The sequence below is a fragment of the Wyeomyia smithii genome, chromosome 2 (genome assembly GCF_029784165.1).
Source record: "Wyeomyia smithii strain HCP4-BCI-WySm-NY-G18 chromosome 2, ASM2978416v1, whole genome shotgun sequence".
Classification (NCBI taxonomy): Eukaryota; Metazoa; Arthropoda; class Insecta; order Diptera; family Culicidae; genus Wyeomyia; species Wyeomyia smithii.
This window is the reverse complement of record NC_073695.1, coordinates 62,706,078-62,725,020: the sequence shown is the minus strand read 5'-3', so window position 1 is coordinate 62,725,020 and position 18,943 is coordinate 62,706,078. Positions and strand designations below refer to the sequence as shown.

The following is an 18,943-nucleotide window of genomic DNA, read 5'->3' as shown; positions in this document are numbered from 1 at the left end:
TTACAAAACTAGATAATGTCTATGTGTCCTGAAATACAACTTTTACGAGATTCACGTACCTGTCAAAGTTAACCCTTGAATTCGCGGGTCAATTTTATATATTGCCGCCAAAGTTTCCTATCTTCGTCAGAACACAATGAAATTTAATCGAACAAGTTTCAGATTTCTTGAATTTAGGAAAAATTACGTTACCTACTCATGATCTACCAGGAAAACACAAAAAAAAAATCCACAGCTAATTTTTGATCTTGCACTATACTGCCTTTCCAAGCATAGTTGTCCCAATTTGCATAACCCTTTCCGACCGGATGTGTAGCCTTCAACAAAAACTTCCAAATGCTTCTTTAGAACAACGTTTTCTTGTAAAATCTAACTAACAAAAGTTAAGTACAAAAAACTAACTTTTAAGTAACTTTCATAGAAAATACTCTGTAACTCTGTACCCAATGAAGATAGGAATTTTGTTTGTTCAGCAAAGTTTCATATTTCTGCACGTTATAAAACTTTGCCGAATAAGCTATTTCTCTATCTTTTACCAAAAAAAAATAGTATTTTTGATATATTAAAACCTACTGCAACATATGCTCGCCGTACTTTAATATGGGTGGATTGGGACAAATGGAACCTAAAGGAGTTTATAGTATTTCAGTTTAACTTCAAGGAAAAGTTTTGACATCATGATTCCACTTGCCCCTTTTCAACCTAAACGTTCTTGAAGTTATCGAAAAAATCAGCTAAAATATGATATAACTTCGTAAGGAAAAGCCCTGGAGATAAATGGTCTTTGGCAAAAATGTGTGTTTTGTATGCCCTAACAATTCCTCCAAACAATACTTTCATGTAAAATGCAACTAACAAAAGTTTAGTACAAAAAACTAACTTTTAAGTAAGTTCCATCTAATATACTTCATAACTTTGTACCGAAAAAAGATAGGATATTCATTTGTTCAACAAATCTTCTACGACTTTTCTAAATTAACTATTCTTCTACCTCTCAACACAAAAAAGTTTTTTTTTTATTTTTAGTATAGTAAACTTCTCATATATTTTCACAATTTGCGATTATGCGGGTTATTCATACAAACAATTGTTCTGAAGGCACTATTAAACTAGGATGAAGATAAAAGGCGCTATGGAATTTAGTTCCACTTTTTGCCCTATTGGACCATTGTGCACTGGTCGAGAAAAGCAAAAAGAAAAAAATCTGCCATTAGACTCAAAACAGTTGCCATAGAAAGATTATAGCTTTTTGACCATTTTTGTGCTAGCCATTGTCAAAACGCGTCAACCTACGCCGAAGTGTTGCGGAGTTATTGCTCGCTGGGTACGTCGCTCCAACGTTATATTTACGAGAAAACTCATTTAGGTCTCTAAAAAAATGGTGGCTGGGGAACCCAAATTTACAGCAATGCTTAAAAAGCTTTAATCTTTCCTTTTCTCCCAGTCTGAGACCGAGTCCTACTGGAATGAAAAGTGATCACATAGTTTTGAAATGTCATTCGTTGTGGGCCAAATTTGGGTCTTGGTGACCCGAGTTAGATATTTCCGGAGGCTCTCTTTCCTTAGAATATTCAAAGGTAAGAAAATTGCAGGTAATTGTTGTTGATAGCGTCATATTAGAGTGATAGAAATTCTTAACTTTTTAAACTATGTTAAGTACAGTTGTCTGGGATTTGCTTCAGATAAATCCTCAATCAAGTCCTTAAAGTCGATACAAGGTGTGCTCCGCTTACTTGTGTGTATAAGATAACACTGTCGACACAGCTTTTGCCTTAGAGCTCAAACTGGAAAACAAGTCGGTATCTTTTGAACCATCCTGTGAATTTTGGTGCCCCTAGTGAAGTTATAAGTGCATTGAAAAGCCTGAACAATTTCTCGCCGGGTTCGGTGCTTCTACGCTTGCTTACGGTAAAACTTCACTTAAGCTTTGCTCTAAGGGAAAACTTATTTAACCATTCCTGTGAATCTCGGTGCCCCTAGCCATTTCGTGCGCCTCCTTTCACTGTTAAATAGGTGGAGACGCTAGGTAAATTGCTCGACAGCCTTCTAGGGAGCGAGCTTAGGGGCCGTTCCTAAACCACGTGGTTATGTTTTGATCACTTTTGATACCCCCCGTACCCCCCGTGGTCTTTCGTGGTTTTATCCAAACCCCTCTCCTCCCCCTTCCGACTTTAACCACGTGGTCTTTTTATTTGTCAAAAGCCAAAAATTCACTTGGATTTTTACATTTTTATTATTAAACTTTCAGTAGGGGGAATAGGGGCATAATGAGCACCCTAACTTGGTTGCTGATTTAAGCATGGAAAACGACAAAAATTTCAGGCTGTCTTCAGTGCAAAACTTGAATTAACTATTTATAATTAAAGGTACACTATTCACAAATTGAAAAGTTTATCGTATAATGGTGAAAAACACAAATTAGATTCATGCATCAAAAAATAGCAATCAGTCGATGTGTGGGGCACAATGAGCACCCCACTGGGGCATAATGAGCACCCACGGGGTATAACGAGCACTCTTATAGAACATATCTTGGAACTGGCCAACGTTTGTCGCGAAATGCCGTAATACTTGGCGGCTTGTTTCGTAAATGTCCCGTCACGTTTCTGACCGATTCGGTCGCAAAGATTTTCTGAAATATGTTCGCACCATCACTGTAAACAAACACTGACTATGGAAACAGACAAACACACATGTCTACTGGTAAATTTATGTGACAAGGTGTGCTCATTTCATCCCACCTAGAGGTGACCATTTCACCCCTATCGAATTAGTTAAAGTTAACATGAGATTTTAACACTAATTATAGCTTAAAATCTAAACTTCAATGATGGTGAAATTCGGAATACGAGCCATACGTCATATTGATGTGTCTACATACTTGATTGAGCCATTTAAACGACCGTAGAAGCTTATTTTGTAGTGCGCAATAATAATAATTTTTCCAACATCCGGGAACCAAGTTGATTTTTTCAAATTATTTTCATATTTCAAACAGACAAATCACTTTTGTTCTACATAAAAAGATACTGTAGTAACTACGAAAGAGTTTCACATTGTATTAAAAAATGCGTAGTTTCGCTTGAAAGAGGGGTGCCCATTTCGCCCCGTGTGCTCATTATGCCCCTAATCCCCCTACATTCTATATATCTAAAAAGCAAAAGCTTCGTTCTTGACTTGGTGGCAACAATAAATCATAAGTCAGGAAAAAACAGACCACGTGGTCATTTCGTTAACCATAAATCATAATTAGGTGACAATGAAACAATTTTTGCCTCTATGAATTTTAGGTATGCCAACGACATTGTTTAGTTTAAAAAGGATCTTTTTACCTTTGTTATACTAAACAAAGGTTATAAAATCGGTCGAAAGACCCAAAATAGATCCGAGAGCCACAGGGCCGAGTGGTATATACCTGGGAGGGAGAAACGAATACTACACTCGAAACAGAGAACACGGACATGCGTCGTTTTTTGATAACGTGTAGCAATCTTTTTGCTGTTACGCGTGCATGACTCAAACGAAGTTTTTATTAACATCAGGAATACTGAATGTGCAAATTTGTCTCTAAAACACTAATTTTTCGAGTCTGCATTTTTTCAATTTGCCGTTGTATAAAAGTCTCTTCAGAATTTTTAGTTTATATATATTTGCGCAGACATTCTGAAAATGTGTACGAGAGCGTTACCTGTGCGGCTGGTTTTTCAGGGATTCATGCAGATTCAAATATGTTACAATCCTACATCTCACTATTTTGTGAAACGAGAATCAACATTCGGCTGTGATGAATTTTATTCGAAATAGTAACCAAAGCCTTAAATCCAGAAAAAACGCAAGTTTAGTAATCGAAGTTCGCTAGCATGATTATTACTTAAAGCTTATGAGATTTATTATTCTACGTAAAAATAAACCAAAATATTTTGTAAAACGACAATGCATACAAAAACTGTTTGCGATTAATATTTTTTCAAGCAGCGCGATACCGTTAAGTTATAACAATACTCAGTATTATTAATTGTATAAGGAGGGGGGGGGGGGGAGAAAAAGGTTATACGAAAGTAGGCTGTTTCGTATCGCCGTAAGTTAAGCCATTGCTAAAACCCTGTTCTTGGTGGCGGAACGCGTTTCTCGCGAGCGCTTACCGTGGGTTTGTGTGAGTGAAATGTGAACTTAGGTAGCAAGAAGAGCGCCTGTGCAGGAAGATTGTGTAGCAGTGCAGTGCAGTACAGTAGCACCCATATCGTCGCATCGAGTAACACCATTGTTCAGAGAAAAGACGCACGATAAGTATTAGTATTTTGCGCGTGTTTTTTTTATTATTGGCAGCAATGGCAACAGGAATAGGGCGAGAGAGAGCAGCTTTGTTCTCTTTAGCTTCGATCGGGTTTTTGCCTCGAGGGTTATGCGGCGCGAATAGCATTGAAACGTCTTTGAATTTTTTTTCTTTCCAAAACTTTTGAACAGCATATCAAATTGTTATGAAGTTTGTTATTTGTAAGTTTGAGAGATAACTCTTTTGTATGACACTAGTTATGTTCAAATAAGTTGTGTAATACTTGAGATAATAGACCTTCGTTGTTAACAATTAAATACATAACGATTACATAACGGGCTTAAGTTCGATTATAATCAAATGAAAAGGAAACGTATAGGGCAGCCAAACTTTGAAACCACGTGTTCAATCATAATTCAATAGTTATATCTTAACTAGCTCGTTCATCTGGTGTCAATATTATTCAAGTCGGTTGTGTAGTTTCTTAGATAATAAAGTTTCGTGATTTTCACTTTTCGATACGTTACAGACAAAGTTAGAGTCCGATTACAGCAAAATTCAATAGGGTGTTATGAGGCAGCTAGACCTATCATTTGATACTAATTTTGTGGAAATCGGTTTAAACATCTCTGAGAAAAATTAGTGAGTCCAAGTAGTCTTCGGAATATGTTTCTTTTCATAGCTGGATTTCACATTTTTAAACATAACAGGTAAAGTAATAATCCGTTTGCAAAAAAAAATCAATAGGGTCTTATGGGGTAACTAGACCTTCCATATGACACTGATTTTATGGAAATCGGTCCAGTCAGATCTGAGAAACATGAGTGAGATTAAATAGTCTCCAGAACACGTTTCTTTCCATAACTTCTGAACCACATGTTCAATCTTCAAAAAATTCAAAAGTTAAAGGTTTTTCAGGTAGCCCGTTCGTTTGAAACCAATTTTGTTCAAATTGGTTGTGTAGTTTCTGAGATATTGATGTTTCGTGATTTTTACATTTTGATACATAATCTCTCAACTAGAAATTAGATTACAATAAAATTCAATAGGGTCTTACAGGGCAACTAGACCTTTCATTTGCAATTAATTTCATTGAAATCGGGCCAGCCATCTCTGAGAAAATCGAGTGAGCTGGGAGAGTGTTACACTCACACACACATACCGAAAATGCTCAGCTCGTCGAACTAAGTCGAGTCATATACGACATTCGGCCCTTTTGAGCACTTTTATGCCTTTAGTTTTTGCAGTGATTGCTATACCTTTCTAGGAGAAAGGCAAAAAGCGAAATGATAGAAATGGCTTTCAATTTCAACTTCAATCCCGAGCAAGTCCGCAAACATTGAAATAGTACAATATCAAATTTAAATGATGTTGAGGACACATATTTTGATCGTAGCTGTAGTTTTAAACAGTCTGCGGGTTACGTTTCTTTCTATAACTTTCAAAACACATGTTTAAACATTATGAAATTCATTGTTTAAGGGTTTAAAAGCCCATTAATTTGAATTCAACTATGTTCATAGCTTCTGAGATATAAGAGTGATGGATCACGATAAGTTTAGAATTTTGCCGCATAGGCGTCAGCGGGCGTAGTTGCTCAACTGCCAGTTGGGCATTGTAGCACAGTTGCCATACAAGCGGGTATCGATCCACCATACTCAGTTTTGGAACGGTAGTAATAAATCAGCCTTCAAAGAAGTGACAGCCTTTTCTCAATTATTCGGTAAAGCTGCGGTCACTTCCATTGGTCACAACATATTGGTGCCGTGACCAGGATTAGCAGCGAGTAGACGATCATAGACACCATCGCAGCTGTTACCACCGACACACAGTGGAACGGATTCAAAAAAAGGCGGACATTAGCTTTTACGAACAAACTATTAGTTTTCCGATAATTGTGTGTTCACAAAAGTTTCATAATTCTTTGAGTATTTTCATGCTGCAATGTAATATTTGAGATTAAGGGGGTATGTGTATAGATCTCGAATAAATCATTTTTGTTTCGAAATACAAACCAAAATTTTTTATAAAATGTGAAACATCTAGTTGTTTGATGAATTTTTGTCGAAGAAATAAAAATTCTATCTCTTAAGGAAAAAAAGTTATTAAGCTCCAAATTAATGACCCCCTTAAAATCAGTTTTTTTCTCTATCTCTTTTATTTTAATTTTTACAGGAAAATTATGTTCTGAAGAAATGAGAGTGTTATAAAAATGCATCTTTTGCAATCAGAAGTGTAGTTCTAGCTATTTTAGTTTCTGATTTATTGCGGATTTTCTCTTATTTTCAGGCAATGTTTAAGAGGGTTTACTTTAAATGTGCGCAAGTATGCGCAGCCGATCTCAGTGACTTTGAGTAGTATGGTTAAGAACCTTTCATTCCATAAACGTATCATGATGGAACATTGTGGAACTTTTAAAAAAACTGCAAATAAAATCCATCGATTAGTATAGCAGCTAGTGTTGACTCACACGAGAATACTGTACTACTGCGTTATGAATGTCAGTTGTGAGCATAATATCGTATGGATCTAAGTAAGCGTTGTATTTCAACTATTTACATGTGTAATCTTGAATTGAAAATATTTATGCACGATATCATGCTCACAACTGGCATTCATAACGCAACTTCATTATAGTACAGTATTCTCGTGTGAGTCAATATAAACTGCTATACTTAACGACGGTTTTAATTGCATATTTCTGAAAAGTTCCACAATGTTCCATCGTGATACAGTTATGAAATGAGAGGTTCTTAACCATACTACTGAAGGTCACTGAGATCGACTGCGCATACTTGCGCACTTTCAAAATAAGCCCCCTTAAACATTGCCTGGAAATAAGAGAAAATCCGTAATAAATCAGAAACTAAAATAGCTAGAACTACACTTCAGGTTGCAAAAAATGCATTTTTATAATACTCTCATTTCTGCAGAACATTATTTTTCTGTTGAATTTAAAATAAAAAAGATAAAGTAAAAAAACTGATTTTAAGGGGGTCATCAATTTAGAGCTCAATAACTTTTTTGCCTTAAGAGATAGAATTTTTATTTCTTCGACAAAAATTCATCAAACAACTAGATGTTTCACATTTAATAAAAATTTTTGGTTTGTATTTCGAAACAAAAATGATTTATTCGAGATCTATACTCTTACCCCCTTAATCTCAAATATTACATTGCAGCATGAAAATACTCAAAGAGTTATGAAACTTTTGTGAAGACACAATTATCAGAAAACTAATAGTTTGTTCGTAAAAGCTAATGTCCGCCTTTTTTTGAATCCGTCCCACTGTGCGATAGTACTACAAGTGATTTTCATTGCCACTGCGCTGTATTTCAATTTAACTACCGATTGGAACTGCTTTATACAAGGCTCAGAACACTTCTGTCGAAGGTGATTGCGTTTCCAATTAAGTTGCACACTTTTCTGGTGCCCTTTAGAATTTTTGTTTCTTCGCATATTCTATCGTGTCCGAGCGTCGCATCCACAGGCTACGGCAACGACGCCATATTGGTAGCAGAACGTAGTTGCACAACGAAATTTAGCGGGAGCATCTCGCCATTTTGAACGAGCACCCAACCATTGTCGTACCCAAAAGGCTTTGTTTCTTCGACGATTTGCCATCGCTCTGCTGATTTGCCAACACCATTGCTGCGGCTACATATACCGAAATACTCTGCGTAAAATCTACATTTGATTGAAATTTATTTCAAGGCACGCTTTGCCTTGGAAAGGTACTCCTGCTCTGTTGCGGATATACGACCGGCTATGGCAGATAAGCAGCTAAAACCGCAATTACTTGCAAGAAGGAAGACGCTTATTGATTGTTTGGGTCGGGCGGAGGCTTATCTGGCTGAATATGAGGCAGAACGGGATCAGAGCCAAGTCCAATTGAGAATTTCGCACCTGGATAACTTATGGGCTAATTTGGAGCAAGTACAGATGAGTTTAGAGGATATGGAGGCCGCAACCGAAGGTAGGATGCTGCATGATGAGGTTCGTGCCATGTTTGAACCTCGGCTATTCGCAATAAAGGCAAATCTATTAACTAAGCTAACCCCTCTTCTTAATAATGCACGTATTCCTCAACCCCCGCATGCAAACTCCACTCTCTCGGGCATAAAATTGCCAACAATCGCACTACCTGAATTTGATGGGAACTATAACGATTGGCTGACTTTTCATGACACTTTTTTTTGCGTTAATTCACAATAATGTGGACGTGCCGGCAATTCAAAAATTTCATTATTTGAAGGCAGCTGTAAAGGGTGAAGCGCCTCAAACGATCGAATCGATATCGATTAGCTCCGCCAATTATGCGTGGGAATGCTTAGTAGCGCGATACTCGAATGAATATTTATTGAAGAAGCGACATTTACAAGGGCTGTTTGATATTCCATCGATGAAAGGAGAGAATGCGTCTACACTTCACGGACTTGTAGATGAATTCGAGCGGCACATCAAAATATTAAAGCAATTAGGTGAACCGACAGAACATTGGGGAACGATACTCGGGCACCTGTTATGCACTCGCTTACACGAGGACACGCTTAAGGCATGGGAGGACCATGCATCTACAGTAAAGGACCCCGATTACCGCTGTTCAATTGAATTCTTGCAACGACGCATGCGCGTATTGGAGTCGATATCAGTAAACCATAATTCCATTATTTCCCATCCAGCCGGATCGAGCCACTCCTCATCTAAGAAGACTCACCACTATCAGCTGTCTTCTCACGCATCCACTACTGGCCATGGGGATGCTTGCCCTGTATGCAGTCAGCAACATCCATTATATAAATGCCCACAATTCAACGGGATGACAGTGGCAGAACGACAACGGATTGTAAATACAAAGCGGTTATGTCATAATTGTTTGAAAGGTTACCGTTCCGTTACCGGTCCCAATCATTTCCAAAATAATCCTAGCGAGAGCAGAAACCTGAACACTGGGCCATCGTCGCAAATAATTGCGGAAAATAGTACCACGACCTTTGAGCATTCGCCACAAATAACAATTGCAGCCACTGGTAGTACCCCGAACAATGCGACCTGCAGTTTATCTGAAAATGTATTTTTATTAACAGCGGTAGTGCAAATCACTGATTCGTATGGTCAAGTTCATTTAGCCCGCGCGCTGCTTGATAGTGCCTCCCAACCCAATTTGATTACCGATCGCCTAGCTCACTTGCTCCGTTTGAAACGAAACAACGTAAATATAACAGTTCAGGGGGCTGGTCAACTATCGAAGCAGGTGAAACACTCTGTTGTGGCGCAGGTTCAATCTCGCAAGGTTGATTTTTCGTGTTATGTAGTATTTTTAGTTATGGACAAGGTCACGGCAAACCTTCCGGCGCATAATATTTCAACCTCCGAATGGAAAATTCCTCACGAGTTATTTTTGGCAGACCCATCGTTCAATAAAACTCATGCGATCGATCTGGTGTTAGGGGCCAAGCATTTTTACTCATTTTTTCCTAGTGCAACGCGCATTCAATTGGAAGGACAGCTCCCGATGCTGGTTGATAGTGTCTTTGGGTGGCTAGTTGCAGGATCAGCAACTCTATGTCGAACGTCACAAGACTCTACTCTAAAATACAGCTGCAATGCAGTTTTAACCGACTCGTTAATAGAAAGCTTGGAACGTTTCTGGAAAACAGAGGAAACAATGGTCAAGGACAAATACTCGATAGAAGAGAGGCGATGCGAGTCCCTCTATCAATCGACTACTGTAAGAAACGCTGAAAGAAGATATGTCGTTCGCTTGCCCCGCACGCCAGATTTCGATATATTATTGGGCGAATCCAAGGAAGGCGCCTTACAACGTTTTGAACGCTTAGAGAAGCGACTAGATCGGGACCCTGAATTGAAAAGGGGTTATCATGAATTCATGAGGGAGTACCTAAGTTTAGGTCACATGCGGCCAATTGAAGCAGAATATAGCGGTAATTCCATGGCATACTATCTGCCGCACCACCAGTGATAAAAGAAGCGAGTACTACGACCAAACTACGAGTCGTGTTTGATGGATCAGCGAAAACGTCAACAGGTTATTCGCTCAAAGACGCTCTTTATGTGGGTCCTGTAGTACAGGACGATCTTTTAAAGCAAATTCTTCGTTTTCGTACACATCCGATTGCATTAGTTAGTGACATTGCCACAGACAAGTGGCGGTACACCCGAACGACATGCCCATGCAGCGTATTTTCTGGAGATTTTCGCAAAATGAACCAGTCCGAATCTATGAGCTAGCTACTGTTACATACGGCCTCGCCCCATCTTCCTTCCTCGCGACTCGAACACTGCAACAACTGGCAATGGATGAAGGACATACTTATCCGCTTGCCGGTCCGGCGGTACGAAAAAACTTTTACGTCGATGATTTTATCGGAGGAGCTCAGACTATAGAAGAAGCGATACAATTACGCACGGAACTTGCTAATATGCTAGGTAAAGGCGGTTTCGTTTTGCGCAAATGGAGTTCCAACAAACTTGCAGTGCTACAAGGATTAGACGAAACGCAAATCGCTACCAAATCAACCGTGCATTTCAGCCCAAACGAAACGATTAAAACACTAGGAATATGTTGGGAGCCTGGAGCTGATTGTTTGCGATTTGAATCAAACGCCGCTAGTGGAGTTTGGCCTCCCACGAAGCGATCGATTCTGTCCAGCATTGCTAGATTGTATGATCCGCTCGGCACCATCGCTCCTATAGTTATTAGAGCCAAAATCTTAATGCAAGAGTTATGGCAGTTGTCTTGTGAGCGGGATGACCCTGTGCCGGAGCCCGTTCAGCGAAAATGGAAAGAACTTCACGCAGAGCTCCCGGAAATATTATCATATCGCGTAAAGCGTTACGCTTTTCTGCCGCATTCCGCGATTCAACTACATACTTTCGCTGATGCGTCAGAGATGGCCTATGGGGCTTGCTCCTACGTTCGATGTGAAGATGCGGAAGGAAATGTACAAATTCGATTGTTAGCCTCTGAATCAAGAGTTGCTCCACTTAAAAGCCTTACCGTCCCTCGTTTGGAACTTTGTGCGGCAGTATTGGCATCTCACTTACATGCCCGCGTGAAGGATGCAATCGATGCCTGCGTAGTAAAATCCTATTTCTGGTCTGACTCTGCCGTCACGTTGCATTGGTTACGGTCGCTGCCTAATATGTGGCAAACGTATGTTGCGCATCGGGTAGCTGAAATTCAGCATTTTACCAGTGGTTGTCGTTGGAGCCACATTTCTTGCAAAGAAAACCCCGCTGATATAGTTTCGCGTGGCCTGTCTGTAGCCGATTTTCTTGTCAACGATCTGTGGAAGTATGTTCCTGCGTGGTTGACATACTCTGAACGAGATTGGCCAGTTTCCGTGCTTCCAACAGTCCCAGAAAACCAGCTTGAATGTAAGGAAGTTTCCGCGATTTCAACAACATTGCCCGTCCCGCTCGTACACCCGTGGTTTCTACGATGGTCTTCTTACACGAAAATGGTTCATGTGATCGCCTATTGCATGCGGTTCGTCGTAAATATTCGTGCTAAAACCAGAACGCAGCCTCAACCTATGATGAGTGATGTCAGCAAAGCATTATCCGTTGAACAAATCCATAAAGCCAATCTGTTTCTAATACGCCAAGTTCAAGATGATGCATTTCACCATGAAATGAAATATATAGAAAGGAACAGATCGATTCCACTGGGATCGAAAATTCGCCTTTTAACCCCATTCGTCGACGAAGAGAGAGTGTTGAGAGTAGGGGGACGCTTAAGCCTTTCGCAGCTGCCATATCAAACCAAACATCCCATCCTGTTGCCTGGCTTTCATCTTTTTACACGTTTACTAACAGAGAGATATCACATTAAAACGCTTCATGGCGGGGGGCGTCTATTACTAACGGCAATGCGAGAGGAATACTGGCCACTGCAAGGCCGCCGTTTGACGCGAAGTATTGTGCGTAACTGCTTTCGTTGTACACGCGTTAATCCTGTTCCTGTGCAACAGCAAATAGGGCAATTGCCAGTTCATCGAGTCATCCCCAGTAGACCATTCAATGTCACTGGTATAGATTATGCAGGCCCCGTTTATCTTAAACCCATTCACAAACGAGCTCCCGCCGAAAAGGCTTACTTCTGCGTATTCAAATGTTTCGCTACTAAAGCGGTGTACATAGAGCTGGCTAGCGATTTATCGACCCAAGCCTTTTTATGCGCCTTCCGACGTTTCATTGCCCGGCGGGGACGTCCAGCCCATGTTCACTCGGACAACGGCAAAAATTTCGAGGGTGCGAAAAACGAAATGGAAAAACTTTTAAATACGCTCAAGAATCCACTCGAACAGGAAATAATACATCGCCGAAGGAATTACCTGGCATCTTACGCCACCAAAGGCCCCGCACTTCGGCGGGTTGTGGGAGGCGGCGGTCAAGGTGGCTAAAAAACATTTGTTTCGTCAGCTCGGTGCATCAAGATTATCATTCGAAGACATGAGCACAATTTTAGCACAAATTGAATCCCAAATGAACTCAAGACCTCTGCTGCCACTTTCGGAAGACCCCAACGATCTAACTGCATTAACGCCGGCCCATTTTCTCATCGGTACCACAATGAACGCCCTGCCCGACCCAGACCTACGCCAGGTTCCAATGAATCGTTTGGACCATTATCAGAAGCTGCAAGCGTACACTCAAAACTTTTGGGAACATTGGAAGCGGGAATACCTGCAGGAACTGCAGATAGACACAAAAGGATACAGCCGAAACGACGAAATTCAACCCGGAAGAATGGTAATTGTTGTGGACGAACTACAAGCACCGATCCGATGCCCGCTCGCTCGCATCGTCAGTGTTTACCCAGGAAAGGATAACATCACCCGTGTAATAACACTGCGAACGGCAAAGGGAATAATCAAGCGTCCGACGGCAAAGATTTGTTTGTTGCCGTATACCTCACCAGTATCCGACGAGGAATCCACTACTGCAGCGTCCATCAACCCTCAACCGGACCGGCAAGTGTCACTGGGCACTCCATAATAGCCTGCAACGTTGATTTTTTTTATTTTATTGCATTATATAATTTACCTACTAAGGGATAGTCAGCCATGATGTGTGTTTTAGCTTGCAGTTGCATGTGTTCATAGTTGTACTGACGTTTTGTTATGTAAAATTTCATATTGAAGACAATGCTTCAAGGCGGGGGGTATGATGGATCACGACAAGTTTAGAATTTTGCCGCATAGGCGTCAGCGGGCGTAGTTGCTCAACTGCCAGTTGGGCATTGTAGCACAGTTGCCATACAAGCGGGTATCGATCCACCATACTCAGTTTTGGAACGGTAGTAATAAATCAGCCTTCAAAAAAGTGACAGCCTTTGCTCAATTATTCGGTAAAGCTGCGGTCACTTCCATTGGTCACAACATATTGTTCCTCGATAGTATAGTGGTCAGTATCCCCGCCTGTCACGCGGGAGACCGGGGTTCGATTCCCCGTCGGGGAGCCACAAATATGATCGCGCACGGCCCTACGTTGTGTTCTAATTTCGCCCTTTGGCATCACGATGGGCAATTAAGGCCCAGGGAGAAGTTTTCTTTTGGACTGCAACGCAAACGCAAGTCTTCACTTAACTACATTTATTCTATTCCGTACTATACTTACAACGGGGCAGCGTGACGGCGCTGCCACCGTACGATTATCGACAAACCACTAACGACTAACACTGGCGCTGCTCTGAAGAGCGCTTTTATAGGCTGCCTCTCGGACGGCAGCATTGTCGAGTCAGAACAAAGATTAAAATAATCGCACGCAAACCAGCGTCGCTTGGGCCTCAGCTGGTCACTCAGGGATGACACTAGTGCCCAGCTGAGGCGGGAGTTTTGGCGCGAACAAAGAGCGATTTTCACATTCTGACGCAGCGCCAAAACTAAAAGTTTGATAACAATGAAATTCAATAGCAACCTTATCGGCAAATAGACCCTTCATTTGACACCAAGATAAAAAAGAATCGGTCAGACCATTTCTGAGAGAAGTGAGTGCGAAAAAAGGTGCACATACACATGTACAAACCCACACTCACACACACATATACACCTATACATGCTTACATGCAGAAAATGCTCGATTCGTCGAACTGAGTCGAGTAGTATATGACATTCGGCCATTTGGATCAGTTTTCTACCTTTTAATTAGCCAGTGATCGTTAGGAGAAAGTCAATATGTTTACTTTCATTATGTGATTTCACATTTTTATGAACAACGGACACAGTTACAATCCGATTGCAATGATATTCAACAGCAACCTATGGGACAACTAGACCTTTCATTTGACACTAATTTTGTGAAATTTTGTGGTTCAGCCATCTCTGAGAAAAATGAGTGAGTTTAAACAACCTCAGGATAACTTTTCTTCACATAACTTTTGAACCATATATTCGATCATAACGAAATTTAAAAGATAAGGGTTTTGGAGATAGCCCAATCATTTGCAACCAGTTTTATTGAAATCGGTTGTGTGGATTCTGAGATATTGATGTTTCGTGATTTTTACATTTTGATACATAACCTCTAAACTAAAAATCCGATTACAATGAAATTCAATAGCAACCTATGGCGCAACTAAACCTTTCATTTGCAATTAATTTTATGAAAATCGGGCCAGCCATCTCTGAGAAAAGTGAGTGAGAAATAAAAGTTGCACATACACACACATACACACATACACACATACATACAGAAAATGCTCAGTTCGTCGAAAGGGGTCGAGTGGTATATGACATCCGGCCATTGGGACCACTTTTATACCTTTGGTTTTTCCAGTGATTGCTATACCTTTCTAGGAGAAAGGCAAAAAGAGGGGTGTCGATCTACTACAGAACTATTTCTAGCTCTTGTGAACCACCACACGCCAAACTTGGTTCAATTCGCATGATTAAATCTCAAGTTATACAGATATTTGTGGTTCGTTTGTATGGGAGCCCTCTCTTCCAAAGGAGGAAGGGGCTAGATAGTAGAGCCGCTAGATTTTATTTTTTTTAAATCGGCGTGGCTATTTGAGCGGGCTGTTTGGCTATTTGAGCTGTGTGCGGGCTATGTGAGCTATTAATAGATCTTCTTTCACGAATGTTCGAATAATACGTCATTTTTGCTTTAATGTCAATAAAATTCGTATTTCACGGTTATTTTTTGCAAAACTATAACACAAATAAATTGTAACAGATATGACACTTGGTTGTCCTATCCAGAAAATTGACCAAATTAATTGCGTTCATACAACTATGCACATGCAAGGACACAAGGTACAAGTGAAAGTTATGTTTAGATATACTTTCTAACACTGGAAGTGTATTATTTTTGATTTAGATTTTTTTTTTCAAGCGTGATAAAAATGGAAAAAAGCATGAGAAAACCGAGCGTGAATTTGGCGAGTAGTGATAAAAACAACTGTTGATCATTTTTTGAAACTTGATATTATTTCAAAACATTTGGTAAAAAGTTTTAGATAGAGTAATGGAAGACAAATTTTTACTTACTTTAAATTGAAATACTCATTTCAAATCATAAAGCTCTTGACGTGCAATTTTCCACGTGCATCAGATTTTGAGATATTTGAATATTAAGTTTGGAAAGTTGCAGTTTCTATGAAAATACATTTTATGTCTATTTTCTATTTTTGGTGGTTCTCCAACAACAAACATAGATTTATTGAAATAAACCAACGATATAACACAATTCATTCTTTGATATGAAAACGGGAAATATTCGAGCAAAGGGCCTCTTGCCCTGGTAATGCTGAAACAATAGTAATAAGCGTAAAATTCATAATGTAACATTTCCATGTCTGATTTTGCTTTCGTGTCCAACCTCTATTTCTCTACTCCGGCTGGAGTGGTTTAAAGTATTTAAAGTGGCATCCATGACGGTTCGTTACAGGGCTTTCTATTCATTCCACCCTGATGAGTTTTGTATTTGCAAGCGACAATTATGAATAGATTATGATAGCAGAATAACTATTAACAAAGAACTATTGACGATTCATCATATCATGATATGTAAACTCGGCACTAATTAGAATATCGATTAAGTATGAATAGAACTCAACAGCCTAAGCTGCTATTTTATTTTTCTAGATTACTATTCATTTCTAACGCCCCGTAGTTATCCGGTACAAAAAATTCCATCCCTAGTTGCATACGTATGCACATCTACTTTTCCTGCTCCATGCAGCCATCAGTGGAAATGGAGAGCGAAAACACGGCAGTGGCTCTAATGTTAGATTCCACTTGTCCATTTAATGTTTAATTAACTTTAGTCATCGATTGCTTTGAACCGGCCTGCTAACAGTTTTACCGCAAAATGGGGTATGGTTGACCACTTTTCAGATTGCATGAGTCTGTGTGTTTGAGTGCCAATGAGAGTGTTAAGGTACATAGACTGGGTTTTGGATTGCGGTCGGAGATGGTAAGCTGTATTAACCGCTATGAATAATTATAAAGCTACGAGCAATTGAAAAGTTAATGCATACTGCCACTGCCATGTTTGCTGTAGCCTTAAAAAATGTTAATGAAATTAACCTTTTGAATAAAACAAACTCAGATACTTACTTACAATACTTAGACAGATAACTTATCAAGCTGGTAAAATTCCTGTATTCGTCAAATATTCTGTAAATTTTAATTTCCAGGCAAGAAAACATATGTGGTGAAAACCATTCCAGCCTGTTGCCAAGCTCAGGCACAAACGGTAGCTCCCAGATGCCGAAGGTACCCTATTCAACAGTGGTAATGAAAGGCGAACGGAAATGTTTTCAAACTCTATCAGGCGTTTTCTATCAAACGCTTCTAACAATGCGAATTGCAGTGAAGGACTGCACTTGGCGGAGTTAATTAAATTAATTAACGCTTCCTGTTCAAGCGATAAATGAAGAACAATATTATTTCCCTCAAGTAAGTTTTCGAGAGGAACTTTCCCCAGTAACACAACATTGGTTTAGTCTGGCTTTCTTCCGCACTTTACTCGATCAGCAGCTATCAATCGAAATAACTGCGGAAGTGCAGTGCAATGTGCACTCGCGATTTCGTACTCTGTTGGAATGTGTCGTTTCGGAACCAAATGTGTAATCCGGTCTCTGTCGTTTGTGTTCACCAATTATATAATCCACATATCACACATCTCCCGAATCCATGTGTGCACTCGGTTATTGTTTGCGGTATTAATCATGTCGTGCAGTTTAGTTGCCGAAGGAAATGAAGTATTAGAAGCTTTTCAAAATTGCCTAAAATGACGTTACGGAAATGATGGAATTTTCTACTTAACTCTTCTACCCATTACCAACACGTACGATCAAAGAGCCTTAATAAGCGACAACAAACCGAAGCAAAAACAGTGGACTGGATGAAAGCATCACTCAGCATCTTTTTTTTTTGTTGTTTTATTTTCCCCGGTACCAGCATAACAGTATGTAATTGCTTCAGCACATAACCAGTTTAATTATGGCTGTGAAAACCATGATTGAGGACATCGTCGTCACAGCGAAACCAATGCAACCAAGTAGTACAATGCATAATTGTTGAGTCACGCGAAGTCTTACGCACCGAATGCCGGCCAACTTGTACATTCGTACGTACACACAGTCGTACCTATGGTTATGTTCACCCGTTCGCTTCATCGAGCATTCTCTTTGTCTGTAGGAAATTAGAAAGCTTTATTTTATGCTTCAACCCAAATGCAGCAGGCAGACGATGTCTTCGAGCGTATCCTTTTCCAACGCGCCAGCTGTGCACTTCCTGTGGGTGTATAATTTTCTATGATTGCCGCGCTGCTTGAAAGCCACTGTAAAACAGAGTTTCCGCTTTGACGGCCGTGGCTTTTGAACAAAAAATTAACCAAGAAAAAAATGCAAATTCAGTTTTTAGCAACATGGGCAGAGTTGAATGTTGTGACTACTCATGTCGAAAAGTTCTAACTTAATTTTAAACAATATAAGGTTATTTCTTGAAGAGAGACAATTTAATATTTAGAATGAACTTATTTATTGTAGGAATGTTTCAATACGATTGTTCGTACAAAATATATTTATAATGGTTTTTAACTAAAATGACAGAAAATACGCAAAATCACATATTTTTGTAAAATATATTGACGCTTGAAGGACATGTGTGTTTCAATCGAATTAATTATAAAAATTGTCCCGATCGACCTCTTTCAATGTCCATGCTTCAGGGTCGTATAGCGCCACGGGATAGATTAGTGTTTTGTAGAGTGCAAGTTTAGTACGGGTTTGCAGACTGCGGGACCTCAGCTGGTTACGTAATCAGTAGAAGGCCCTGTTTGCAGCTGCTATCCGTCTTTTTATCTCACGGCCAACCTCGTTGTCACATGTCAATAATGTAGCCAGGAAAATAAATTCGTCAACTACTTCAAAAGTTTCCCTAACTAACACCACCTTAGCACCAACATCCGTCGGACTACCACGCTCTCTACCAGTCACCATGTATTTCGTTTTGGCAGAGTTAATGATGAACCCTATTCTCGCAGCCTTCCTTATGAGAGGTCCGAAGGCCTCTTGCACTGCTCCACGTAACGAAGGAGTTCGATATCTCACCGGCTATCCTGACGCATGATGTAGAGCCTTCAAGAGTGGCACGTATCAGCCTAATTAGTTCTGTTGGGAAACCATGTTCAAA

At 39.9% G+C, this 18,943-nt stretch overlaps 1 protein-coding gene and 1 non-coding gene across 6 annotated transcripts in view; both read left to right on the top strand.

Annotated features, from left to right (window-relative positions):
- Window positions 1-18,943, top strand: part of LOC129721214 (uncharacterized) — a 246,426-nt gene that overhangs the window by 133,467 nt on the left and 94,016 nt on the right. The gene's annotated exons all lie outside the window — the stretch shown is intronic.
- On the top strand, window positions 13,690-13,761 carry Trnad-guc (transfer RNA aspartic acid (anticodon GUC)). The gene has a single exon. It is a non-coding gene; the product is annotated as a tRNA-Asp (tRNA).